The sequence below is a fragment of the Benincasa hispida genome, chromosome 10 (assembly GCF_027475165.1).
Source record: "Benincasa hispida cultivar pf3 chromosome 10, pf3_genome.v1.1, whole genome shotgun sequence".
In the NCBI taxonomy this organism is placed as follows: Eukaryota; Viridiplantae; Streptophyta; class Magnoliopsida; order Cucurbitales; family Cucurbitaceae; genus Benincasa; species Benincasa hispida.
The window spans coordinates 47,119,930-47,126,580 of record NC_143487.1 but is presented as its reverse complement, the minus strand read 5'-3'; the positions used below and the strand labels follow the sequence as shown (position 1 = coordinate 47,126,580).

The following is a 6,651-nucleotide window of genomic DNA, read 5'->3' as shown; positions in this document are numbered from 1 at the left end:
CGTGTTGGGTCAGGAAATGTCCGTCATTATTTTATATTAAAAAGTATAAAAAAAATTGCATGGCGAGCTCATCAATATTTATCTTCCACTTATGAATTTATCAACAAACAAGAATCAATATTTCCAATCCATTACATATACTCATCAATATTTTTCTTCCACCTATGAATTTATCCACCAAAATTTGCAAAACAATACCAGAACCAGACTTTAATAAAATACAGCTTACACCAAAACCATCATTTCTCTCATTCACAAATATCAATTAGTATTAATTCCATGAATAAACAAGAATCACAATACCATGAATACAGCTTCCAATAATAAACAGATCATGTCTTCCACCTATGAATTTATCCACAAACAAGAATCACAATACCAGAACCAGACTTTCATAGAATACTTACACCAAGCCATCATTTCTCTCATTCATAAATATCAATTAGTACTAATTCCATGAATAAACAAGAATCACAATACCAGAATCATAATACCATGAATACAACTTCCAATAATAATATCAATCAGTACTAATTCCATTCATAAAGATTATGGTTAGATAAATTTACATTCATTCTAAGCTAGCATTTATATTCTATTGAGACAAAAAACAAGAATTATATCCTTACACAAATCGGCCAATAAAACTTGCCCATTGGGTCCGAATTACGTCGATCTCTCCTTGTGTATATGCATCTTTTGTATTGAACTACAAAAAGGAAAAAAAAAAAAGATAAATTAAACATAAGTTTACGTCCATTTATTAAATTAAAGCTATTATTATATAAAAAATAAATAATTTACGTACGAGGCTAGTAATGGGAGTAGTAGGATTATGCACTATTTCTTATATATACTTTTGCACATAGTACCCGTATCCTACAGAATCTAATTGACGAGGGCACTTTATATAAAAAAGTTGAAAACAATTGTTAAATTGTTATAAAGAAGTCGAATGAACATAAATTGTTAAAAAAAAATGAATACAAATTTACCTTTACAGGTTTCCATTTTGGAGAAGATCGATAGTGTTGGAGATCGTGCTTGGCTTGCCATGTTTTCAATCCACTAAATAGTTTAAAAACATTAGTTAAACATAAATACTTCAATTAAGAGCTAAGAAAGTTCAATTACACTTACATATTTATAACTCCATGAAAATCCTCTTGAACCTTGCTTCGAAGAGAATCAAAAACATAAACACAATTTTCTTGTAGATTGATTACAATCAATATCCAATGATAACTATAATAAGCAACAATTTTGAAATATTAGTACGTGTATAATGCAAATTAAAAATAACTTAAGAACTTGTATCTACTTACCCTGTGTTATATGGAATGAGGACTAATTGGTCTCAATTAGCCAATTCTAGTTGATTGGCTAAATTTCTGGATCGGATATCTTGAGACTTCACGTGGCGATATTCTTGCTTGATCAATTATAAAAAACTTCTTCATAATATCACGACCACATTCATCCCAAAGATACCTAAACAAAGTAAAAGTTATTATCTATCAACATGAAACAAAGTACACATGAGTGAATCTAGATGAGTAATACTTACGCAATGTATGTCAAAATACACATGTAGCCTATTTCAACCATATTGCAATATTGGAGCAGATCATCGCGGCCTAAATAAATAAATTTGTCTCTTCCAAATGTATGCTCGTCCAAAGAGATACGGATCATGTCTACATCGTTCATATTATGCATGGCATGTCCGTTCAATAATTGGATAGTACCATTAGCATTAGTATATTTGGAGGACTGACTGAAGCTCTTAATTGGTGAATGATCCTACCATAACCAAAGTTACAAAAATTCAAAGTAGGAAAAATAATAAATAACCAAACTCATAAACTGAAAAGGAAACATACTTTTTTCTCGTCAACCATAACTACAAGTTCACGAGGCCATTTTACGAAGTTGCCCATTGCTTGCTTTAAGAATTCTATTTTACCCTTCACAGGAATTGATATAGGCAAATCTTCTCCAATGACAATGTCAATCAGAACTTTAATAGTTAAGCATGACACATCATCATCAAATGTTGTGGCTACTGCAACAATATTATCTACAGTTCCTATAGCCAGTGGCATGGTGTCCCCTTAACAAATTTAAAAGAACTTATGTCATGCATGGTTAAGCACGTACAATATGATTAAAATTTAAAAGTCACAATAAATAAATTACCTCCAAATCTTCTTTAGACATCTTCTTCTTTAGACATCTTCTCAATATCTTCTTCAGATGCACTTAGTGCAATACTTCCAACAGATGATTTGGACTGATGAGATTGTCTGCTGTGAGTTCTTTCTCTTAACACTTTACCATGTCGAACATTTTTTTTACTAGAGCCTTCTTCAATTTCTTGGCTCATAGAGAAATTTGGTTTTACTAATCTGAAATATTGAGAATGGGAAACAAAATCACCCATTCCTCTAACACGTCCCCAATGTTCTTCTGTACCCAATGCTTCGGTGAGAACATCTTCACCTTCATGAACTTCAGCCAATTTATCCTGTAAAACATATTACAATTTTCACACAATATCTATATCATCTTAAACTTATATATATGTCATCTTATATTTTGCATAATATATACTTACAATCCGATTGGCACATTCTCGAGTAACTTCATTAAAGTATTCATTATTCTTTCCTTTTCTTTCTTCTTTTCATAAAGTCGCCCGATAAGAAGGGTCATTCGATAGGTTCTACATGAACATACATATTTAATTAGCATAAACATATTAGAATAAAATATTTAATTTAAGTCGAATAACTCACTAATTCTTGGGCAAGATTCGCATAGCCCTTCCGAGAAATGTGGTGATTATATACACATTTCACACGTCTTTCTTTTTTAACACGACTGATTTTCTGTACAACAAATCTAGTTGAAGTTACCTATCAAAACAATGATAATGTTGACATGTAATTTATTGTGAATGACTTACCTCCCATTCTTCACTCAATCGTTCATTGACGAACGATGTCCAATGATCTTGCTCTATATGAGAATATTGTTGCGGTGGAAATTGCAAGACCGAGGTTCATCCTTAAATGGAAGTATGAACTTTTGAGTCAACGTTGTCTTGAAAGTCTAAAACTTCCTAGATGCAGACATTAGTATACACTGTTTGAACTTAGAGTCCACATTGAACGACATCTACACAATGAAAAAAATAGTTAAACAATAAACTAATAAACTACTATGCACATGAATTAAAAGTTTAGAAAACATACCTCTACACAATCAAAAAGTTTGTCTTTTAAATGGTTTGGAACTTTTTTCCAAGAATCATACGTTGAATTTATTGTCGAACACAAACTCCTATATAACTCTGCATCTTCTTTGCTTCAGATCCAACCGATTGTCCATGTTCATTATAATCGATGGTCAACCGTTGCCCAGATGTCCTTATTTGTGCCAACTCAGACATTGTAGTTGGGCCACGTGGTATACTTATTCTACTATGTTTTTGTGGGATCATATTTCTATCATCCTCGCTACTACTTGTTGAAGTTTCCATGTCAATCTGCACACAAAAAAAAAAAAAAAAAACATTACTCACACAAAAAACATATAATCTTAATATTTAAATACATATAACCATAGTAAATGACATATCATGTTTAATATATTATTTATCAACCCATCGACCCTCACAATTATGTCTAATGTATGAAGATGTTGTATCATCAATCTTAGAAAATGTATCAACATTCGGCATTCTTTGCATACCTCCATAACCACACTCTTGTAGCATATCTCCTATTTCATCTTCATAAAAATCATCCTCAATTGTTCATTATGGAGATGTTAAAACAATTGACCAACCCGAATTTGCGGGGTCTTTTACACAGAACACTTATTTTACTTGAGAGGCTAAAATAAATAGGTCTAATTTATGTCCAATACGATTGAGGTCCACAATAGTAAACCCAAACTCGTCTGTTTTGACTCTAGTTCTATTCTCAACCCAATTATATTTGAATAAAATAAATGATAATTCATGATAGTCAAGTTCTCATATTTCTAGTATTACACCATAAAAGGTCATATCTGACATAATGGGTCTTTTATCCTTAGCATTAGAGACTTGCATTGTGGTAGCCGTTATACTAACTCCACTATTTTGAACCCTCCTAACATCATGGCGATTCTATGTATGATAGTAGTAACCATTGACCACATAACCAGAATATTTTGCCACAGTTGGACAAGGTCCATTAGCTATCCATCTCAAAGAACGCGATATGGAATTTTTGGGAACTTCGAGAGCTAGTGCAACCTACGATATATTTCATAATATTTTAGTAGTTAACATTTAATTATACATCAAATAGTAGGTCTCTAGAGATTACCCGTGTGGACAACCACCAACTGAATGTACGATTATGCTCTTCTTGAAGCCACTTTCTACTTTTATTTTTACCAGAATTGAGCTTAGACAAAATATCCATATGTTACCTATTTTAAATGACAAAGTTAGTAGATTATTGAATAATCAAGTAACCTAAAGCAAGAATAAGATGAAGATCTACATACTCAATGTAAGGAAGCACATCATTTACATTTTGAATGACATAAAGATGAGTTTGATCCAACTCATCCTTACTCGATCTGATAAAAGAAGTAACTGACAATGCTCTATCAATGTTTGAATTTGCTTTATTTGTTTATGAGTTTAGCCCAATAGAATTAACACCAGATACGAATTCAGAACAAAACTCTATAGTCTCTTCAACAATATAATTTTCTCCAATACATCCTTCTGTTCGATTTCTATTTCGTACATAAGTTTTCAACACTTTCATGTATCGTTCAAAAGGATACATCCACCTCAAATAAACAGGTCCACAAAATTCAACTTCTCTTACGAGATGCACTACAAGGTGTACCATTATTGTGAAGAATGATGGAGGAAAATACTTCTCTAAGAGGCATAGAGTGACAATGATATCCTCTTGCATACCCTTTAACTGAGATGAATCGATCGCCTTGAAACATATAGCATTAAAGAAGAAGCATAGGCGAGTAATTGCAAGTTTTACATGTTTGGGTAAAATATCACAAATGGCTACCAGTAATAATTGTTGCCTAAGAACGTGATGGTCATGCGACTTAAGTCCGTAAAGTTTCAAATCTGTGAGCGACACTAAACTTTGAATGTTCGATGAATAGCCTTCAGGTACTTTAATTTCTGATAGTACCTTACAAAAGCTCAATTTCTCAGCTCGTGTTAATGTATAACATGTGGAAGGTGAAAAGACTTTTTTCTCTCTTACTTAAGGGGCTAACTCTGATCTAATGTTCAGTTCCACCAAATCTAATCGAGTCTTTATTCCATCTTTTGTTTTACTAGGAATATCAAGCAATGTGCCAATAAGATTTGCACATACATTCTTTTCAATGTGCATAACATCTAAACAATGTCGCACGTCAAGATACTTCCAGTATTCTAACTCGAAAAGAATAGATTTTTTCTTCCAATAAGTTGAAGTGCTATCTCCACTGTTCTTTTCTTTGATACTTTTCTTACCAAATGAATATTGATACTTACTTGTTTCTGCAAGAATTTCTTCCCCATTCAATGGTTTTGGACCAAATTCTAATTATTGTGCACCATTAAAAGCTTTCTTTTGTTTCCTATATGGATGATGGCGGGGTAGAAACTTGTGATGCCCGAGATATGCCATCCTCTTCCCTTTTGGTAAATAAGTGGATGAAGTATTCTCTCCACAAATTGGACATGCATGATATCCTTTAACTGTACAACCACACAAGTTATCATACGCAGGAAAATCATTAATGGTCTATAATAAAATGGCTTTAAGCATGAAATGTTGTTCTTCATATGCATCGTAACATTCTACCCCATCTTTCCAAAGTTTTTTTGGGTCATCTACTAACGGAGCTAAATAAACATCTATGTCATTTTCTGGTTATTTAGGACCAGATATTAGTGCAGTCAACATAAAAAAATTTCGCTTCATGCACAACCATGGAGGTAGATTGTACGTCACTAACATCACTGGCGAACAACTATATCTACTACTAAGATCTCCATGTGGATTTACCTCATCTATCAAAAGAGCAAGACGAAGATTTCTAGGTTTTGACCCAAACTCTGGCCATAAATTGTCTATTTTTTTTCCACGATAGGGTATCTTTGGGATGTTTTAATAAACCATCTGTTTCTCTTTTTTTTAGCATGCCACGTCAATAAACTTGTTGTTTCTTTACTTCGAAACATTCTTTCAAATTTGGAATTGGGGGAAAATACCACATGACTTTTGTTGGGATATTCTTAACCCTTTCGTTTAAATTTTTTGAAGCTTCCATCTTGACGTACCACAAATGGGGCATACATTTGCATTAGAAAGTTCTTTTCTAAACAAGCAACAATCATTTCTACATGCATGAATCTTCTCGTACTTCATTCCAAGAGTACCCAACATCTTTTTTGCTTCATAAGTAGAAGTTGGAATTTCATTAGGATTAGGTAATATGTCATGAATTAATTCCAACAACTCAGTGAAACTCTTATCGCTCCATTCAAATTTAGCTTTTAAATTATATAACTTTACCAATGTAGATATTTTGGAAAAAGTTTTACAATTAGATACAATAGTT

General features: G+C 32.5%; 1 pseudogene; it reads right to left on the bottom strand.

Annotated features, from left to right (window-relative positions):
- Window positions 1–2,212: 2,212 nt before the first annotated feature.
- Window positions 2,213–3,505, bottom strand: LOC150033407 (uncharacterized; annotated as a pseudogene).
- Between the last annotated feature and the right edge of the window lie 3,146 nt (window positions 3,506–6,651).